At 34.5% G+C, this 22941-nt stretch overlaps 2 pseudogenes; both read left to right on the plus strand.

Moving 5' to 3' along the window:
• Positions 1–1344: 1344 nt before the first annotated feature.
• LOC116110170 lies at positions 1345–5557 on the plus strand (annotated as a pseudogene).
• A 7381-nt stretch (positions 5558–12938) lies between these two features.
• On the plus strand, positions 12939–18211 carry LOC116110171 (annotated as a pseudogene).
• Positions 18212–22941: the final 4730 nt, after the last annotated feature.

Here is a 22941-nt window from a genome sequence, read left to right on the forward strand (position 1 = left end):
TTCAAATGTATTTGTAGGGGTCAGTCTAACTAGGCGGCCCACTTGAAGCAACTTCCCATGTGCTTCCTCCTGGCAGACCGGCCCCACCAGCAGCCTCGGCTGTCTACTTACCTCCATTGATGAATGAATCACTAAGCCAATTTGTAAACAATAATATGCGTCATAATATTTTCTCACAAACTCCGAAGTTGTCATTTATTAGCCGTAAATGGTAAAACCTATAAAGTAGAAAAGACCCATTTTATGAGCTGACTAATGATGTTGTGCGTTAAGGTTGGAGATTGAATTTGATAATATTATCATTTGTAAATTATATTATGAAAATTTTTTATTAATTAATAGTTTTCAACTAATTAATCAATGGAGTAGATTAATCCATTTAAATGCATGATTAGTAGATGATTAAAACACACCAAATTTTTCCTCTTGCACAAGGTTTTAAGCTAAATATATGGAAAATGATACGGTCACGAAAAAGGGATACCAAATTCATGCACCGCAGACAGACTGACACCATCATAAAGTTTATTAATTATGAATAAAAAAAAAAAGCGGATGTGGTCCACGTCTGTTGGTGATATAATTCGGATATTTTTTCGTAATGTAGCATTGCTCCAAATATATATACCATATTCTTTTACGTCTATGATTTGTAAGATCTCGCAATGGATAGTGTTTATTGGTTTGTGTTATAAACTAAGAGTGGTGTTATTTAAGTCCCACTCAAACTCTTTAAATTTAAAATCAATTAGAGAAAAATGAATTTTATTTTATTCTAAAATTACCCCTTCTAATTTTTTTTTAACTTCTATAATTTTCTATCTTTTTCCAACTTATTATTTTTTTTTAAGGATTAAAAGAAAATTAAAAAGATAAGGAAAGAGAGAAGTTGAAAAAGATTAGAAAAATGTAGTTTTGGAATAAAATAAAATATATTTAAATTTAATTAATTTTAGAGCTAAAAAAAGTTTTGTAGAGTGAGACTCAATAAACTTTTTAACTAACTAAATATAAGGCCCGAACCAAATATTAATTATAGTGTTACCAAAACCCATGTAAAATGTTGCTTAATTTTTTTATAAATAATAAATTTATGATATTAAACATATAAGGTTGCGACTAATTTAGAACATTTTAATTAATTTTTATGACCATCTGTATTATGAATCAAGGAGAATAAACTGAGACTAGACTTGGCAAACGGGGGGCTGGCAAGTACAGGTAGGGTAACCACGGGTAAACGGTCAAAGGTATGGATTGGAATATTTTTTTGAATGGGTAGAGAAGGCACACACATACCCAACCTGTCCGCAAAAATAACGGGAGGGCCGGGTATAGGTAAAAATGGTGTGGGTATATTAAGGTTACTCATACCTACAAATTTATTAAGTACTCATGACTGTGGGAAGAGCCTTATTTGTCAATTTATCAAGATCTTTAGTAATAACATCTACACCGGATGGTTAATTTAAAATATATTATATGATGATTTCCTAAAAATTAATTAAAAGTTTTTTTATAAAATTTAGAAGCAAAATAGGCACATGACTAAAAGCCATCCCTATACATGAAGTCAAAGTGTTGGGGTTCGTGTGGCTCCCTTTGTTCAGCCATGGCCGTCACTCAGCTTTTCTCCCCTCACTTCACTTTCCAAAACCCTAACCCAAAACCCATTTCCTAAATTCCCCATTTTATCCCTCAAATCCTCTTTCAACCTTCGAACAACCCTTAAACCCTTCACTCTCAAAGCAGTCCTGTCTGAGAACCCCACAAAACCCCTCACTCAAACGAACCATTGAGCACTGTTTCACTAAGAAAGCTGATGGCTTTCTAACTGTGAAGATGTTAAAGTTCAAGATGTCATGGAAATCGTTGAAAAAAGACCTTTTTATTGTACAGTAAGCCACAAATCACTAGAAATGTTGAGGCTTATAAAGAAGCTCTTTCTGGGTTGAACTCTATTATTGGTTATGCCATTAAGGCTAACAATAATTACAAGATTTTAGAGCATTGAGAAAGTTGGGCTGGGAGCTGTTTTGTGAGTGGGAATGAACTGAAGCTTGCTCTTCGAGCTGGGTTTGACCCCACCAAGTAATGCTTTGTTATGTTTTATATGCTAGCTTTTATGTTTTTTTTAATTTGATGTTTTGCTTGTGGGTTTGCTTTGTTTGTTTGTTGTTAACGTGATGATGGATGGATAGGTGTATATTTAATGGGAATGGGAACTCTTGGAAGATTTGGTTGTGCTGCACAAGAGGGTGTTTTTGTGAACGTTGAAGTGAGTTTGACTTGGAGATATTGTAGCGGCTTCAAGAATTGCTGGCAAGAAGGTTAATGTGTTGCTCCGATAAATCCTATGTGGATCTCAGGTTTGTAGTTGCCTCTGTGTGATACATATGAATGTTTTTGATGTATTACATGCTTACAAGTGTAACTTGTAGAAAAAGAGAACATCATTAGAAATTCAATTTAATACTAGAAGTCATTAGAAGTCTTCCTAGTTCATTGATTTTAATGTCATGTTAAGTTGACGAGTGGTTTGGGATGGTTGGTATGCAATGCAAACATCAAGGAATTTTAGCATATCTGAATTTGAGAATTTGGTAGGCATTCCCAGTTTGAGCTAATGGTATATGAAAGAGATCTGCTTTTATGTGACAGATTCAAATTGACTATGTGAAATTGAGTATATTGGATTCTTGCTGTATACTCTATTTACAAAATTGTATTATGTGTGGGTATACTTTGTAGGTTCATCCTTATGTTGCTACTGGAAACAAGAACTCTATTTGGCATTAGGAATGAGAAGTTGCAGTGGTTTTTGGACTGTGAAGGCACATCCTAATGAATTGAAGCTTGTGGGGGCGCATTGCCATCTTGGTTCAACCATTACTAAGGTGTTCCAAACTTTGCTTAATCTGTCCCGTCGTGATACATTTTTGCAATATAGAAATTTTGTGAATAATGTAAAATATTTGTGAGATTTTATTGGTCCTACTTTTGTACTCCTATTTTTGGAAAAAGTTAAAATGATTCCTTGTAATCGTTCTTGTTATTCATTAAATATGGTTTTGGATATTGATACTTGGGCAGATTACAAGAATCTCCAAATGCCAAGTTTCTCTTTTTATGTTTTTTTATATAAATGAGGTGGAATCCTATTTTTAAAGGAAGAATCTAAAAATTTTTTTGCGAGTTATACTTGTGAGGATTACCAATTTCCTTACCCATATTGATGACATTGTCATGAACCAAATAAAGGAACCAGGCGTTCATACTAAGAATCTTTGTAATTTTAAGTGACTGATTCAACTGGTGGAAAACATAGAAATTAATTATCGGTTTACTTTTGGGTGAATGTCCAATAATTCTTGAATTTACAATTGATTTCTATAATGCATTCTTTTTCTTTACTGGGGAGAGGTGCTTGTTCCCTGTTAGTATGTTTTGTTGTCTACCTTGATATTAATGACATAGGCAGTTCTTTTTTGATAATTCAGTGGACATTTTCAGGGATGCTGCAGTTCATGGTAATTATATTGATGAAATACGTGCCCAAGGGTTCGAAGTTGATTACTTAAACATTGGAGGCGGCTTAGGGATAGATTATTATCACCATGGTGCGGTCCTTCACAACCCAGAGATCTCATTAACACCGTGAGTATCACTTTCGTAAATCTTATATTATTCACGTCTGATAGTCATTCATGGTTGAATTACTATCAACAACGAAATTAAGGTCCTGCTACTATCACATTATTTAGTCTTACAGTGTTTCTGATAGCTTTTAGAAAGTTATTGAATAGTCTACTGACTTTTATATTCTAAAGATTAACATTTGAGCTTTGGCACACGAGATTTAATCAGTGGTCCATAAAGTGGGGATTATGCTTAACAACTTTTATATTTTTCTTGATTTGTAGCATTAGAATGAATTTAGATTTGAAGGGCAAAGGTTACTTTATTGAATCAGCTTCATCTCATGGCCATGTTAGAAGCATAATCATGTATTTACAATGCTAATTTTTATCAATATGAGAATGACTTTCTCATTTTCTTTGGTGGTTGGATAGGTAAGGGAGTTGGTGATATCGAGAAATCTGAATCTGATATGAACCAGGGAGGTCAATTATTGCAAATACTTGCTGCTTGGTTAACCGAGTACGGGGTCAAAACCAACGGAACAAAAAATTTTTTTGTGATTGAGGCAGCATGGCTGAACTTATCCGTCCTAGTCTTATGATGCTTATAAGTATGTAGCCAAGTTTATTGTTCAGTTATTGATCGATATTGGTTCATTTGTTCCTTAGTCCTTTATTTATTGATGTTTTCTGGTTTGACAACTTGTCATCTATTTCAATGACGCCTTTCTTCTGAGGCAGGTTATTCCTGTGTATGTGTAACAAGATAAAATGATGACGTCAAAGTCAATGTCCTTGATATGTAAAATCACTCAGTTGTGCCTTAAGAGTCAAACAAGGTTTTAGCGAACTATGCTTCAATCTTTACATTCTATTTGTCATTTTTTTCTGCTGATTGCCAGTCATTTATGGAAGAATATCATTCCAGTTTTCAGAGGGATGAGCCATTCCGTTATGTGCAAGTTCTTTTTTTTTTTTTTTTCAGAACCCTTTTGTATTGCTTTTATATTTCTTATGTCCATACAATCTGTTGCTTTGGTTGATTGCAATTGACTCGGGTCATGTTTGGTTGCAGCACATTGAGTTGGTTTCCCCTGCACCACAAGATGCTGAAACTTCCAAGTTTGATGTGGTGGGTCCTGTCTGTGAATCTGCAGATTTCTTGGGGAAGGAGAGGGAACTTCCAACCCCATCTCAGGTAATGTGCTAGGCTCTTTATAGGATGGTTGGACCAATTATTTCTTTCCTTTCCTAATCAAGAGTTTTGCTTTGTAGGGAACTGGTCTGGTTGTTCATGATGCAGGTGCCTACTGCATGAGCATGGCATCAACTTACAATCTCAAGATGCGACCTCCTGAGTACTGGGTATGGTGCCTAGAAATCTGTTATGTTTCTGCTACATGTATTTGCTGTATTTTGTGCTTATTAATTTCAGCATGTTGTTCTCTTTAGTTTTTATCGTTTCCCTCAATGACTGCTCTGTTACATTTCTACTATCTGTTTCCCATGGATGTCTTTGCGTGTTAAGTTCAGAATTGGTCATAAATTTTAGAAACCATAGAAAATGACAGCAGATAGTAGTGCCTTAGAATTTCTATGTCAATAAAAAGTTCTGAGAATTTGAATTGATGCTTTCAGATTGAAGAAGATGGATCAGTGTCGAAAATTCGGCATGGCGAAACTTTTGAAGACCACATGCGATTCTTTGAAAGTCTTTGATTTAGATATTAGCCATTGAGAAGCTCAAATTTGATAGGTCGTGTTCATTTCCTTTGGAACGAATATGCGTATGGGAAATATCATTGGAACCGAATTTAATTAGCTGTTGAGTTTTATATATTAGCTTTGTATTGATTAGAACATTAAAAAAACAGAACCATGTTCAATAAATCAAATTTCAACCTGGTTATCACTTAGCTGTCCAGTTTTTGTTCAGTAATTAGCCTGTTGGAGGTGTTAGAATGATTGCAATTTTTTTTTTTTAATATTTTCTTAGTGTATTTCCAAATAAGGAATGAGAAGCGAGTCGAACAGTTCGCGAGCTACTCGAGCTTGGCTCTTGGAAAGCTCGAACTCGATTCGAAGTCAATCGAGTCGAGCTTGAGCTCGAGTGGCTCGTTTAAGGGGTTGAGCCGAGTTTGATCAGGGCGAAGCTCGGCTCAATAGGCTCGCAAGCCTCATCTCGAAGAGCCAAATTACAAGTTTTGTAACTTTTTTTATTTTCAAGTTTTTAAAATGAAAAACAGCCCCCTTCTCACAATAAACTCGAAGGTCGAGCTCATTTGAGCTCGAGCACGAGGTCGAGCCTAAGTATTCAAGCTCAAACGAGTTCGGCTTGAACTCGAACTCGAACTCGACACTATTAATCACAAACCGAGCTTGAGTGTCCAGATACTTGGCTTGGCTTGTATACACCCTTATAATTCCAATGGATCATTGTGATCCATGGGCTGCTTGATATGCCTTAAAGATAATATGACCCTTATGGTTGGAACCAAACAAAGAATCTGTCTGCAGCCATATCATATTTCTTTCAGTAGCTTTAAAATTTTAAGTTCTGGGAATGTCATTATCTGTAGATGTTAAGTTACAAGAAACTGAAGTGGGTTTTTCAAAGCATCTTTGATAATTGATATTCTGTAGTGGTGATGGGCTACCGAACGCATATGTGACTAAACAACCTTATCTGATTCTGACCCATCCTCTTGATTTTATTATATTTATATTATAATTCATTGAAGCTTGAATTCTGCATTCAGCTGTTGACAGAAAGGCAGCATCTGCCACATGTATCAAAATCCTTTCATTTGCTAAATTGTTGCTTTCAATCCAATATGAGAACTGCATATTTTTTCCTCATTAAAAGAGAATATTGACTATAATTTTTGTATGAATAAACGACTTTTTCCTACCCAAGTTTTGCCTTAATGAGACACTTTATCACCCAAAAAGTTTCAAAAGACTATTTTCTCACCCAAAGTTTATATTTTGTTACTATCTAAAATACATTTCACTTTATCAGTTGGTGTTTGACAAGTTAGCAGGAGTTAAAGTGAGAGGGTTTTTGTAGAGTAGAGGTCGGTGGATCGAATGGTGGTGACTGATTGAATATTCGTTGTCGGAATCACCTAAACATCAATTAAGAATAAGAAACCCTAACTTTGTGATAACCAGCAATCGATGAGAAATCAAGTATCCGAGTGAAAGAGGTTTTGTAGAGAGGAGATCAGAGGTTCAAATGGTGGTGACAGAGAATTTTCGCCTCTGGAATCAACTTTGGATAGTAACGGAATATAAACTTTGGGTGAGAAAGTGGTATTTTGAAACTTTGTGTGTGGGAAAGTGTCATTAAGGCAAACTTTGGGTGGGAAAAAATCGTTTACTCTTTTTATATTAATTAATAAAATTGGTACTGCAAGCACACAGATTGACAACATGAAACTGCAGTCACCAAACAAACCACTACCAAATTTGCCCATATTTTACTGGAGAATCCTGCATGTCTACTATAAATCAGTTCCTGAAAACCTGAGTCAAGAATCTAAAACACTACAGCCTGTAAAATGTTCTCCAATGATTTACTATCTTTGAGCACTCAGCAGCATAATCAAACCCAAGAAAAACATTCCCTTATTAACATTGACTAGTCGCTCAAGGGAAAGACCTCTACGCGGTGTGATCTGTAAATCCAAATCTCTTAAAATAAATTCGTTTTCCTATTACTCTAACAAGGGATAACCATGGGAGGTTTAAGGGTTTCGAGAGACTAGTTAAGGTGCACGCAGGTTAGTCTGGATACCCTCGGATACCAAGAAAAAAAGGGATTGTCGATTCCAAGGTCACAATTATCACAGCACTGTCTTCTTAATCATGCATGATATGTCCTGTATGTTCAACAATCTTACATTGTTGAAACTAGTCACCAATCATAATTTTTGAGTGGTTTGGTTGGCCTGTTAAATGACCACCACAAAATGGCCATCAAAACAGCAAAATTTTTGATGAGACACCAACACCGTACTTTGAATTTAGCAGAAAAAAATGAAGAGAAAAGAAGCCGCTGCTGACGCTTAGATAAGGCGTGCAAGACAAGAGTGTGAAATTGTGGTGGTTGGTGAAGCTATAGCTTAGATTTAGCTTAATTCAGTGGAAAAACTTAGATCCACGTTGCTTTCTCATAGACAACGACTTAATTTGAAGCAATTATGATTCAGTTCATTTGTCAATTCACAGATACAAGACTCAAGATTTTTACATAAATGCATAATGGACCCTACATCTGTAACCCAGATTACAAGCACAGATTAGAAGAAAGGCAAATGGGGTTAGTTGATAACAAAAGATTATGTGAATATTACCTTAAGATTTGGTCTAGGACTGGACTGCTGGCATGTTTGTTCCTTCCAGCAGAAAATAACACTATGGGATAGTCTGTGGTAGAAAAATACACAACCCACTTTTTTTTTTTTTAATCATGTTCGGATTAGTTTACACGTATTTCAATAAATCTCTTATAACTTCATAACTGTTAATCGGATAAAAATCCAGTAACCATTCTTATCAATACTTAGGAAGACTCGAACTTAAATGCTCATGAAACCTTTATTTTGCTCTTTATCATCTAGCCATCTAGTAAATCCCCTGTAGTCCTAAAACTGTCGGTTGAATAAGAGTCCAATAGCCATTCCTATTAATACTTAAGGGGACTTGAACTTATATGCTTATGTAATCTTCCCTTTTTTATCACCCAGTTAACACAACCCACTATTAAACCCACCAAAAAGCATTTTTTCTTTTTTCTTTTGAGAAGTGATAAGCCAAAGAAGAATTAAAAATGAAAACATGTGAGTGGTCCAAGGTTATGTGGAGATGATGATGATGACTGGCACCCACCCAGAACCAGAAGTCTTTAATTAGAATTGGTTCTATGTACTTTATTGGTTGCAGAGTATTGCAGAGCTAATGGAACTTCTCTGTTTTGATGAATATGATTGTTGCTGCTGCTGCTGCTGCTTCACAGATGTGATTCCATCAATCTTTTTTGTTTTTATCTATAGAATCAATAGCTTTTATGGATTTTTCTTTGAGATCAAGTAGTAGAATACACAAAGTTCTTTTGTTTAATTTATCCTTTTAAGAAAATAGTTTTTGACTAAAACTCAAGATAATATAAAATACTTTCTGGATTGTTATAGTTTCTTTATTAATCACTTGTAACTCTACTTTATAGGTAATGTTATGCTTACAACCGTCATCTTATCATTAAAGAGATGCTATTGAATCAATTATCGAGTTGGTTTGGTTACAAATTTGGACAATAACACTACTGTAGAGTGGACTCTTGGGGGTGGTTATTGGTTATTGAGTGGCTGGGTGGGATGATAAGGGCTCTTGAGTAGATTACTCAAAAAGTCTTGAATTCGATTTGCCTTGATTGTTAATAGGGATGACCATTGGAGCGTATACTTGATTGTTAACTTTAGGGCTTTGGGGATTAGTCAAGGTGTGTGTAAGCTAGCTTAGACACCCTCGATCACCCAAAAAAAAAAAAAAAAAAAAAACACTACTATAAATTATAGAATGTAATCTTTGATGAATAGTTCAGTGATTAGAAACCCGACCCATGCAATGACCCAGCCAGGCCATTGGGTCAAGGGTTGAGCGGTTTAATCGGTTTGACCGACAGGTCAAACCAGTGTTCAAAGGTTTGAAATTTAACAAAACTATCGCTAAAAATTCTGTAAGTCCCTAGAGGTTTGAAATCTTGCAAAAACACCCCAAATACCATCGTTGGCATCAACTAATAGGGTCTGTTTCTGACGACGAAAACACTCCCCATCACCACGAAAACACTCCCCTTAACCTTCTAACCAAAACCCATCTCATCTCTCCCCTGTTCGCCTCCCTAATCGTCAGCGATAGTAGGCTTTTTTTGGCGACATTATTTTGCGATTTTTGGTCGATTCACTCACTGGAAATTGACGCCGTTGCCACCATTACACACACCGGTCATTCCTCTTCAAAAGCACTAACAGTCCAACCTTCAATTGTTCACAAATTGATATCCTAATTTATAAGGTTTTAATGAATAGAAAAATTTGTAACTGACCCAGTGAAGGCGACGAGTCATGGTTCAACCGTCCGGGAAGGGCTGGGTTCTTGATCACTGGAATAATTAACTATTTAGTTGGCCTTTTTTTTTTTTTTTTTTTTTTTTTTTTTTTGGGTTTGTAACGTGATTGAATTATAATCAAATTGATATTTGATATATGTTCATCATAGTATGAAACAAGTACCTTACAACTTTTTACCTATTGCTATAATGACAACACAAAGGCAGGGTTGTTGATAGAAAGCAAGTGCGGGGGACATAAATAGAAGCTAGGCCCTTTCTCAATTATGGCACAACCAAAGTTCCAACAATCTCCCACTTAGCTCTTTTAATGTTAGCGGGAGCCACCTCACCTCAATCTTATTTTCATCCTCTTCTTCTCAATCTCATATATATATTTCAATATTTGTTAACACCGACGGTATTCGAGTCTCAGATAGCTTAACGCCGTTATAGTCTAACAGTTTGAATTTCTTGAAAAGTACCAGTATAATTTAACATCGGCGGTATTCAAGTCTCATCATAAATATCAGGTGCGTTTGGTTCAATATTTATACTCGTATTCCTAATCTTATTCCCCTTGTTTGGCACATTATTTGAGAAATATTAGTGTATTTTTTAATTACTTTTAAATCCCTTAAGTTTATTAATTTCATTAAATACCCCTAGAAAAAAAAGTTTAAAAAATTATCAAAAACACCTCCACCCACCCATACTTGTCAGATTCCGATAACCACCGTCGATGGTAGTCAGAATCTGTCACAACAGCTTACACCACGACCAGAAATGGTCGGTTATTCATTGAAAATGCCAGATCTGACGGCCAAAGATGGACCTTTGCGGCAATCGACAGCCACATCTAGCCATAGATTTGGTCTTTTTCGGTCAAATATGTGATGGATATGGTTGGAAAAGACCATATCGACGCGTTACGACACAGATCCGATTGGTCTATGTCGTAACGCAATTTTTCGACCAGATTCTGGCGGTGGTGGTTGGAATCTGGCACTGCGGATGGTGGGGGTGTTTTTATCATTTTACATAATTTTTATATATTGGGGTGTTTAATTAAATTAGCAAACCTATGAGATTTTTTAAAGATTTTTAAATTTTACCTCGTAATACTCTCATATTCAACTACCCAATATTATTCCCAAAATAATAAACTAAACCCATTCTAAGATATTAATTTTTGCTTCTTAAGATGATTGAATTCGACGGCTCTCAATTTTTGTTATAAACATTTAATTATGTTCTTTTCATCAAAGATGGTAAGATCTGACGCCTTCGAGTCTCCTCGTAGCACTTGCAGGTCCAATAATTTGAATTAATTGGAAAATATTACAAATTAATAAAGTAATAATCCCTTTTTAAAATATTAATAATTAGGTATGATTTGATTTCTATCGCACCCACCTATGACCTATCACTATCTTATGACTCTTTATCTTGGAGCTAAGACATTGGATTTGGCCCTACACCGAAAGGCATTGAAAATTAAATAATAAAAATAATAATAAATGATATAATTTTTAATTAATTATCATCTTATCCTTTTATATTTTATTTCCTTTAATATTTTATTTCCTTAATTAAGTTATCATATCAATTAAATTTTAAACTTAATAATATTTATATTCTTGCGTGTAACCGTGTAAGTAATATGGAATTAATAGAGAGTGACGTGGATCGCTGAGATTGCATCGCTGGAAACAAGCGTAATCGTACCCGTTGAAGTAATTAAGACGTTCAAGTAATTGGTATCTTGATTAACTAACCAAAAACTACAAGGAAAATGACTGCACCCCTCTGATTTCCGCCAAGTGGACGGTAGGTTTCTCACAATATGTTTAACAGGTGTCGTAATGTTATTGGAGAGTAGGGGATTTCCCGCCTTTCAGGCATAGCACACGGCTTTTGGCCTTGGTATATTTTCTACTGTCTCTCTTCAGCTAGCCTGCCGTTTCGATATAAAATCAACGTTTTTATTCTTACTCTATATAATGACTTTATTGCCCCTAAGAGTTAAATCTAATATCCTAGCTGCCATTGCAATTAATAAAACCGTGTCTTCTACTTTTTCCATAATACCATTTTATATTTAAATTCATATATTTTTAATTGTACTTTATTATTATCATTTACAGATTTCAAAATAATTTATTTATTAAAAAAAATATATTACATATTATTTTAAAATATTTTTTGTTATGTACCTTAAAGTACAAATTAAGAATTGAATATTATTTTTATAATTAATATAATATTGTAATTAATGGATAAGGGATTATTTTAGTAGTAAGAAACCATCACTTTTCTATGTTATTAAAATAACAAATAATTTATCTAATTTGGGCAACCTTTTTAATTCCGTTATATTTGATATTTATTTAAGTAATTATTTAATCAAATTTTGATACCATAAATACATAACTTGATTTTATGCCCATATTAAGAATTCAAATTTTTTTTTTAAATATATATAAATGATAAATTTAAACCACGTTGAATTTATGGGGTGTTTGTCTAAGCTTATAAGCTGATTAAACTAGCTTATAAGCTCTAAAATTAAGTTGACCTGTTTGTTTATAACTTTTTTGAGCTTATAAGTTAAGTTTAAAAAAAAAATGATAATAATTGGGAGAGGTATTTTTTTTTTTTGGGGCTTATAAGTACTATACTTATAAGCTAGTTTGACCAAGTATATTACTACATTATCTTTGTTTAATTTTAAAATTCCATAGTGTACTATTGTTTAATGTAGTACTCTTTTTAGTCATTTTATAATAAAATGTACTTATAAACCATATTTTACCAAACACGTCAACAACTTATCAGTCACTTATAAGTACTTTAACCAAATACGTAATTGCTTAAAATTTCAAATACTTATAAACTAAAATTAGCTTGTTGTTTATAAGCTAATTTTCATAAGCTCAAGCAAACACCCCTTTAATATATGTATATATAGATGATTTTTTTTATCTTTATCCAAACTTTTTATCCTTATTGGAACATTCTAGAAGATTAATATATTCTTAATAAATTTTTTCTCAATTTTATTACAATTTAATGAGATATTTCAATAAATAAAATCCAAAAAATTTAACAATTCATTATTATTTAATTTAAAAAAAGTTTTTCTCAATGGTGGTAGGTGTAAGTAGTAGAGGGAGGGAGTGGCAATGGAGGTAAATAAAGTGAAGGAGTAAGGGCAAATAGATGAAGAAAGTGAATATAAACGCCCAACCAACAACACTCGCCTTGGCGGCACTCCGCGTCAACCGTGGTTTTGGATTTTGTGTCGTTTGAAAGTAATTTTGAGTGTGTATTTTCTTGTTCTTCTCCTTTTCTTTTTTCTTTTTTCTTTTTTCTTTTCTCTCAAAACAAACAGCAAAAACTCAACATTCTCACTCACTGAAACACAACTTTTTAGCTTAGCTTGTAGTTTCAGATTTCTCTTTTTTGCTTTTATCTAATCCGCTCTCATTTCACTAATCGGAAACCCTAATTTTTGCTTGGTTGATCGTCATTTCCTGTCAATTTGTTTTGTTAGGGTTTGTTTTTGAGAGTGAAGAAGGATCAAGATTTTGCGCTTCTATCTCAGATCGGTCGGTAACTTGCATTTTCTTTTTGGATTTTTTTTTTTTGAGTATTTTGATCGACGACTTTTTTTTTTGAAGATTATGTTATTTTGGTTGGTTTAATATTACTGCAATTTTTTTTGGTTATGAATAATAATTATTTTATGTAATTTTGTTGTTAAAGAGAATGTGTTGGTGCATTTTTATATAATAATATTTTGTGCGTTTTGAATTGTAATGGAAATTTCATCATTTATTTACTGTCTTTAGGCTTTACCTACAGCTTTTTTCTATTTAATTTTAATTTTTTAAGTATATGTTCTTACTCTGAGAAGTCAAATTCCATCTTGTTTGCGGAATTCAGCTGACATAGCTTATAGCTGCTATGTTTAATAATTGGTAAAGCAAGGGAGAAATTTTGGTTAATCTTCTGTTTGTTTGTTTGTAAATCTGAAATCTTGGACTATTATTGGGAGAAATCTAACTGCATTAGATTGTTTCTTTTCTTGATTTTTGGGGAGATGGTAATGTCATTTTTGATAGCTGGATTGAAAATTAATTTTTTTTTTTGAAATACGATTTTTCTGTAAAGATGTATTGCGCCGGATATAGAAATTTTTACTGACAAGCGTATAGAAAAATGTGAATATCTACGACTATTTTTGTTTTTGTTTGGGTAAGTGTGTTTATATTTTAGTGACTGGTTTCTGCCTTCTTGCTTTCGATAATTTGTTATTAATACTTCTCTTACTTTTCAGGTTCCACCGCACTACCAGGGGAGTTGGCTGTGCGGTCTTAATTTTGAGTTTTTAACTTCAAGTTTCATTCGACCTCTGACATCAAATATGGCTGCTGATTCCAAGACAAGCCTTCTAACGGCAATGTCGATACACAGCCGAATCCAAAGAGACTTACCAAATGTTGTGGCTGCAACTAGGGATATGGGTATTGGTAAGGATGGGAAGTTACCCTGGAGATTGCCCTCTGATCTGAAATTCTTCAAGGATGTTACTCTGACTACATCGATTCTGGGAAAAAGAATGCAGTCATAATGGGAAGGAAAACATGGGAGAGTATTCCTTTGAGCCTCGACCTTTGCCGGGTCGCCTTAATGTTGTTTGACTCGTTCTGGGAGTTTTGACATTGCTACTGCTGAAAATGTTGTGATATGTGGAAGCATGGGTCTGCTTTAGAATTGTTAGCTGCGTCCTTATTGTCTGTCAATTGAGAAAGTGTTTGTTATAGGAGGTGGCCAAATATTGGGGTATGTACTCGAGAACTTGTTGATCATTACTCTATTTACAAGCTGTATTTCATTTTTTATGTTGAACGTGCTTTGATACAGGGAAGCCTTAATGCTCCTGGATGTGATGCAATCCACATTACTGAAATTGAGACAAGCATTGATTGTGACACTTTTATCCCACCAATTGATTTATCTGTGTTCCAGCATGGTACTCATCCTCCTATTGTGGAAAACAAGATTCGACATTGCTTCACAACATATGTTCGTGTTAGAAGCTCTGCGGACAATTCTGAACAAGCAATGGTCCTTGATAGTAAGACCGATTCTGTCAAGTTTGAGGTGAAGAAGTTCTCTTCCTGCCCAAGATGTTTTTGAGAGACATGAGGAGTACTTGTATCTAAGGCTTGTTAAGACATCACTCAGATGGCCCTTCAGGGATGACAGGACAGGGACTGGCACTCTATCAAAATTTGGTTGCCAGGTTAGTCAGCTAGACTGTCTAGAGAGCTTTGTTTCTGAAATGTTTCCATTCATTGGTCTTTCCTTAAACAACTAAATCGTAGAAGCTCACTTTCTTTTTTTATTGTATTTTTTCATTTCAATTCCAAATAGATGCGGTTTAATTTGCGCAAAACTTTTCCACTTCTTACAACCAAGGTATGGCTATCTTACCTATTTATTTTCTGTTGAACGATCTAAATTAATGGGCTTTACATATTCTTTTTAGAGGGTGGAAATTGGACTGCCATGATGCCCTTTATTTCAACTTATCACAAAGTCCGTTATAATAAAGCAAAATGTTTTTATTGATTTGACATTTAGGTTGATTCATTGTTATCGTTTGGTTCATAGAAAGTATTTGGCGAGGTGTTGTTGAAGAACTTCTCTGGTTCATCAGTGGTTCAACAACCAAGGTAATGATGTTGTTGAATGTTTAACTTTTTGATTTGATGGGAGAAGAACAGAGCATTTCAGTTTGTGTCCAAAGAGTTTGTAATTTCAAGAGTTTCTCTCAATTGCATGTGTTTTTTCTGAAATAATGACATTGGGTGGTGTTACCTTCAGTAGATTGTATCTTTGCATTGCATGAAGCTATGTGATTCAAGGAGTGACTGAATGTTTGGCATTTTGATATTACTTGTCATCTGATGTTTTTATCCTTTTCTTTTTACACTGCTGATCAGTGTTTGATCCGCACATTTTTTCAAGAATGTGATATGCAACATATGACTGTAAAAAAAGCATTCATTAAGGATCTTTTTGTTTATACCCCATGTGTAGACACTAATCATATGTTTGATTTATGATTACTTTTTCATGGCACATGAATAGCTGTTCGTACAACATTGGAGATGAATTCTCTTCAATAATGGAATTAATTGTCTGTACTGTATCAGTATCAGATATGAATCCTTTTATATTGCTTGGGATATAATATGAGTTATGAATTGACCTTTTAACTTTTTTATTCTTGGTATGGAGTTCTTTACGCTTCTTTCTTTGATCACTGATAAATGGATTGTTCATTAGATATTTTGTTCCTTTACTCTGCTTGGTTTAGTGTTTAGAGCAGGAAAAAAATGGTCTATATTCTAAAAGTTAGTATAATCGACAGGTTCTTCAAGAAGGACATTCATATATGGGATGGCAATGCATCTAGAGAATACCTTGACAGGCAAGTGCTGGGTGGTTTTTATTTTTGGGGGCAAAATCCGGTGTCACTTCATACACTCTTACGATATGTATATCTGTTCAGTGTGGATTGGCAGACAGAGAGGAGGGTGACCTTGGTCCTGTATATGGGTTTCAGTGGAGGATTTTGGTGCAAGGTTGGTGGATTCTGCTATTTCTAGTGTAATGAGAGATGGATTATATACGAGGATTAGAGCTTCAGTTTTGCTAAAGTCTTAACAGGTACACTGATATGCATGCTGACTCTCTGGTCAAGGCTTTGATCAGTTACTGGATGTATTGACAAGATTAAGAAATCCAAATGATCGCCGGATCATCCTTTCAGCTTGGAATCCATCTGATCTCAAATTGATGGCACTTCCACCTTGCCACATGTTGCACAGGTTGGTGTTGAGTTTATGGTAAAATTGTGTTATGATTTTCTTCATTGTAAGCAAGTCTTTGGTTTCTTTTCTACAGTTCTATGTAGCCAATGGGGAGTTATCATGTCAAATGTATCAGCGCTTGCTGACATGGGCTGGGTGTGCCTTTCAACATTGCGTCTTATGCTCTTTGACGTGCATGATTGCTCATGTTTGTGGTATGTATCCTCCTAACAAACTAATGAATAAGTTTTGTGTATAGAAGAACTGTAGAAGCTTAATATTTAAATGGGTAGGGTGGAACCAATTGACGAATGAAAGAAGTCCATTGATGGAATTTAATCAGCTATGCAGTGTTCTTATTTTGCTGCAGGGGCCTATCATAAATAATGAATTTGCATAGATTGAATCATTGAAGGAGACACTGGTAGGAAGCTAACAAACTAAGAAATTGCTACACGAATAAATAAGTCTGGAGATTATTTAAGGTTTTTATTACTAAGTGTACAGTTTTGGCCTTGAGGAATTTTTGTTGACCTTCATAAATATTGTACAGATCTGCTCCTGGTGATTTCACCATGGGTGGGTGATACTCATGTTTATCGACTCATGTGAGGCCTCTGCAGGAGCAACTTCAGAAACTGCCAAAGCCTTTTCCAGTAAGAAGAATACTTTTTTGAACAGAAACCATGTTGATGATTGGATTATTGAATCATCATATGATTGATACTAGATGCGAAAGGTGTTATTTCTTTAAGTCTCATATCCATGTTTATATGCAGATTTTGAAGATCAATCCGGAGAAGAAAAATATAGATTCTTTTGTAGCAGCTGATTTCAAACTCATAGGTTTGATCCTCACAGAAAACGAAATGAAAATGGCGGTATAGTGCTTTCTTATAGTTCATAAACGTGAAGGACTCTGGTCACTCCAAGGCAAAAATTGCCAAGTTTTGAGGCAAGTACATGATCTCCATTCCGATCAGTGATTCATTGTATCTATCTAATTCTGCTAGCCTCCATTAAGTTCCTCTGGTCAATTGATTCGTGACCTGAAGTCATTGGCATGCATGACTGACTGCATTGCAATATTTAATATCGGACTCTCTATTTGTGGGTACATCTCATAAGAAAATATCCTAATTGGCCATCATAATATATTTACTTGAGTTTGTTCTTAAAATCTCTCTATTCTGGGAACTTAGAGGTGAGCTTTCTAAAGGTTTTATCATTGTCTATTATGTTTCAGGCACAGTGGTGGAGGCATAGATATTGACGAGTTTTATTCGCACATTGAAATAAAAACTTTGTTGTTGGATACACTTTTTTTTTTTTTTTTTTTGTCAAGTATTGCATGTGTAGTGAGAATCCTTTAGTTCCACTGGGTTGGCGGTTCTAAGGTGATTTAGAGTCCATGTATTTTCGTGCTATTCCATACTTGACTTTTCCTTTGTTCTTGGAAGCTATCTGCATCACGTAGTATGCTGCTAAACTCGATTATGCTCTTCTCGAAAAAGATTTGGATTTTGGATATCTCTTTTCATGGATAATATGCTATGAATTTGTTTCGATAATCTTGTAGAATTGCACCCATAATCTCGATGTGGCAGTTTACAATTGGTTAGTCGTAATTTATTAGGTGGGATCTGTAGGATTTGTTAGAGCTAACCAATTGCGAAGAAGAAGTTTGTGAGAGGGGGTGGGTGTAATATTTTCATCTTGTCTCTCGTAAAGCCTGAAATACAAAATTGTGCCAAATATTCAATTGTCCACTTTTGTTGAATCAAATTCAGTAGTGTTTGAGTTAAAAAATTTGTTGCTGTGGGATATCGATTTGGTCACTTTTTTAAGTTAAATATATAATTGGCGAAGCAACTACTGGGAAATGTGTGCCTGGGAGGTAGAGGACAGTGAAGTCTTCTCGGCAGCCATGGTTCAAATCCCATAAGAGGAAAAGAGAGAGAGCAAGGGAATAATAAACAAATGAGGTATTCCAAAATACCTTTTTCAATGATAGTAATAAATACTCCAGGCAAAAGCCTTTGTCCATACTCAGTGTCCAATGTCAATCTACAGTATTATTGGTTAATAACTTGAATGGTGTAATCTCAGGGGGGGGGGGCTAGTATTTTTAACTTCATTTTCTTTTTTATAAGTAAGGTTTTATGGAAAGAGGGAAAAAGAATATTCAGGAGACCTAAAAAACAGCCAACTTATCTCACGACACACTTGGGTTAGGAAAAAAAAATTGATATTAACTAAGACTATCTTATTATATATATTTTTTTTTCCATTTTTTTTGTCAAAGAAATGAAACAAAACGGAGATTAAAGAATACAAAAAACCCTACCTATAAGGAATGCTTGGGTTAGGTTAAAAAAAAAAAAAAAAAAAAATCCAAAAACAAAACACTATGCATAATCATTTACATAAAGATAAGATCATAAACATTGTATTACCAACACAATTTTTTAACTCCATTCTTTCTTGTGAACCTTCCCTAACGTTTAACTATTTTCTCATTTGTTTGTCATTCTTTTGGGGAGATTTTTTTCTAGTTTTGGATCCCTTCACAATCATATTTGGCCTTTTGGGCCTTTGGCACTATGTCATAAAAGTATTCAAAGACAAAGAAATAATGATAGAAATAATAATTTAATTCTTCTTTACTCGTTATTTTAGTGAAATCAATTATATGCATTCAATGGAGATCTTTTTCTCGCAGTTAATGGTTGTTAAGATTCTTTACGATTTGCTTTTCATAACACATTAACTTCAAAATTTATGCCAATTAAAGCTTTCATGACTTTAATGAGAGATTGGGTCAGAAAAGTATAAGAAAATGCTAATTAGGCACTGTTTTAAAACTCGGACCAGACCGACTGGGGATCTCGACTTGGCAGTCTCTCCAGTCTGGTTCAGCTTTAGGGAGTTTTTGATATATTTCAAAATTATAGGGATTAACTGTGATTTTCTAGAGGTGTTTTGCAATATTTCAAATTTTAGGGTACAGTGTATTTGGGGCAATATTAGTGGATAAAAGGATTTTGTAAATAAAATAATAGAGAGGAGGTTGAAATTTGATCTTCGTTTTTATGTACTCATTTCGAGTATGATAATTTGTTTAAATGCTCTTTATTATGGTAAAATTTGTAATAATTTATAAATTTGATTTTTTATAGTAATATTTTCAATGTTATTTTGTTTAGATTACGGGATTTGCTGTTTATAATTTGTAATGCCCTTTTGATTCTGTTGTATGATTGTATAGAGTTTTTTCATGATCCTCTGTTTAACCCTTTGTGATTCACTATACTATGCGTTACAGTTAATAGGTCATCTGATGCCCATTATTGTTTAAATTGGTGCAGTTTATGTGTTCATCAACTTTTGCACACATACATGTTTCAATGTGATAAGCTTGTATATCTAAAATGACTCATTAAGCTCAGATTATTTTGACTCTTCTAATTGATCTGCAGTGTGATCCAGATGAGCAAGGTGCTTGTAATTCTTGATGCAATGGTGGGCTCCTGAATTGTGCCTTTGAGTACACATTCAAAGCTGGACTTCCTGACCCCCCAAAGACTGTTAGAAGGAAGGAAAAGGTGACTGACTCTACTGGCCTCGTTGACTCTATTCTTGTTGACAAGTCGTCGATCAATAGAAGAATGGCATACTTCTTTCGAAGGGCATTTTAGACTTATGCAAGAGGAAGACTATCCTTACACTGGTACTGATGTGGCACCTGCAAATTTTTCTTGTGCTATTGTTTCACTAATGGTTAATGTCTGTATTTCTCATATCTTTACCTTCGTGTGAATGTTGTTGCCATCAATGCTGTGTTCATGCAAGCATACATGTATGGGTGAGCATAAGTGTGGGCAGAACGGAACTATAGGTAGAATCGAAATCGAAACCGGAATTGGAACCTACCTGAAATCGACACTGTGCAGGTAGGTTTGGTTCCATTTTATTGGAATCGACATTGTATGGTCTGGTTCCAGTTCCTACAAGTTCTGAAACCGAAACTCAAACGAACCTGGGAAAAGAACCTGAAGCGAGTACCGGCTGGAACCTGCTTGTGTTTTGGTTTTGATTAAAAAAATTATGTGAATTGTGTGAATTGATTGAATTCAAGTTGTCCTAGAGATTAGAGGATTTATGAGTCACTTGGACACAAAAATGAGTAATCAAAAGTTGAAAACTACTAAATGTAAGTTTTCTAATTTGTTAGGGGTGGATTGTAAACTTTTAAGGTATTTTTGTTATTTTTTAAACAATATGGGGTAATGATTTTGTTTTAGGGTACCGGGTAAGGAACCGGAACTGCATTCAGGTTTCGGTTCAGTTCCTTTTTGGGAACTTGCACTGTATGATTCTGGTTTCGTTCCCCAAAAATGCAGGGTACCTTGAATTGCTCACCCTACATAGATGGAAGGCATTTCATGCCCATACATTGCTCAAAGCGTTTGGATCATGGGGTTTTGCTGGGGGTACGGTTCAACTGGCTATGCTCTAGTCAAGATGAAGGAGAAGCCATATTGAATCATTAAGAATCATGGGGAGAACTGGGGAGATAATGGTTTCTACAAAATCTATTGGGGTTGCAACATTTTTGGAGTCGAATCATGTGTGTACGCTATTGCTGCGGCTCATACGGACTCTAGTAGGCTATGAACATTGCTGATTTGTATATAAGAAAAACTGATTCAACTTTCAGCTATTTTTTTTTTTAATCTTACAAACTGATCTTTATCATTTTTATACCTATTGGAAATATTCTGACCAATAATGTTTCTCGATAACATTCGAATCCTTATTTTCAAAGAATATCGAATTTAAATCAAACTGCCCATTCAATAGTGTTATATATAAAGATGTTGATCATTCATTTTAAACCCTTAGTAAAATATCCTTTCAGTTTCCAATAAAAAATTGTTCCTCTTCAACAGAATTATTTATAAATCTTTACTTAATATTATTTGAGATGAAATGAGATTGAAATTATTATAATTTCATCACATCCTTTTAAAAGAGAGAGAGAGAAAAAAAAAAAATTGACCAATGGGATAATCTTGTGCACAACACAAACACACAAGCAATTGGTTGAACTAGTCTTGGTTGAGATTTATTAATTTCATTTGTTTCAACAATTTGCTCCAGTGCAAGTTGTGATCAAGTAACTGAAGTAGATTATTCTCAAGCTACAATGTCTATACAATTACGATTCCTTTTTTCCTAGGAGGTTGGATTGCTACTCTCTCAGCTTCACTAGCTTTAAAAAATTCAACAAGGCCTTCGAGCATTTGTCTATATCCTCATCTTTCATTAGCTGCTCCATGATCTCTGTGGAGTCATCTTAGTTTGCACTAGCAGTTCTTCATATCTTTTAAAAGTGAATGGTTGTCGATCCCAAGGTAATTGGAACCATATTTGAATATAAAGTAAAGGTAATAGAATCCAGGCGGCCAGGGTGCAACAATGCAGGGTCAACCTACTCTTTGTGATTGGTCATCAAGTAAATTTAGCAGTCCTAAAAATGTCATCTGTTTAAAACAAAAAAGAAAAAAATGTGAACATATTATGATTGTATAACATCTATTTATAAGAATAGTTTAAGAGAAGAATGTGAATAATAATATTTGAATTTTTGGAGTTTCAAACTCACTCTTCATGCCTAGCCGACAAGTTAGTTGAACATCATTTACAACCAGAATGGAGTTATTCTTTGTGGTAATCAACAGGTAGGGGTGTCAATCGAGCCAATCCGCCTGTAAGCGGCTCGAGCTTGGCTCAGTAAAAGCTCGAACTTGACTCAACTATATACGAGCGGAGCCAAGCTCGAGCTTGACTGGATACAGTGTTGAGCTGAGTTCGAACAAGTCGGATCTCGGCTCAACAAGCTCGAGCTTGAACACGACTTGGCAAACTATACTTTTTTTTTTTTTTATACTTATCCCTTTTACGGTTTTAACTTCTCCAATCTCTCTTCTTCTTCTCCTTTTTTCATCTTTCTCCAGTTTTAATTTCACAAAACTAAAAAAAGCAAACAAATTAACCCTCATCACTTAAAAAAAAAAAAAAAACATAAAAATCAACCCCAAAACTAAGTAAAAAAAAAAACCTCAGATCAAAATCATCACCCACATTGAAAATTGAGCACATAAGAAACAAACAAAATTCAGAAAAATCTGCTGCGCACACTATGAGCTGGATCAGGTTAATCGTTATACAAGTGAAATTAAACAGCACAAAAAAAAAAAAAAAAAAAAATCCCAAAGACCAAATAAGAACATGAATT

This window comes from Pistacia vera, unplaced genomic scaffold (assembly GCF_008641045.1).
Source record: "Pistacia vera cultivar Batoury unplaced genomic scaffold, PisVer_v2 Contig598, whole genome shotgun sequence".
Classification (NCBI taxonomy): Eukaryota; Viridiplantae; Streptophyta; class Magnoliopsida; order Sapindales; family Anacardiaceae; genus Pistacia; species Pistacia vera.